Source organism: Cynocephalus volans, chromosome 1 (genome assembly GCF_027409185.1).
Source record: "Cynocephalus volans isolate mCynVol1 chromosome 1, mCynVol1.pri, whole genome shotgun sequence".
In the NCBI taxonomy this organism is placed as follows: Eukaryota; Metazoa; Chordata; class Mammalia; order Dermoptera; family Cynocephalidae; genus Cynocephalus; species Cynocephalus volans.
Genome location: NC_084460.1, coordinates 84,515,612 through 84,515,947, shown reverse-complemented (window position 1 = coordinate 84,515,947; position 336 = coordinate 84,515,612).

Sequence of the window (336 nt, the reverse complement as noted above, 5' to 3'; positions counted from 1 at the left end):
ATGAGTATGACTTAACACTGAGTCCTGTGAGTCTTACTGGAGAATCCCTGAACCTAGGGGTGGGCTTTGGACCTTGTGACACAGCCTAACACTCCCCTGAAATAAATTTACCCCAAACTGCAGCTCTCCTTCTGTTGAGGTATTTTTTAAAAAATTACCTTTGCCAAATCTTCAATTTATTTATGAAAACAAAAATAAACCTACATATGATATCTTAAGACAATAGCAAGAAACACATTAGCTAGTCAAAGGAAGGCAATGCAAATGTGCCTTTGGCCCATGCAGATTTTGTTTTTTCATGACTTTTGTGCTTATTGAGCATACACAGGATAAACT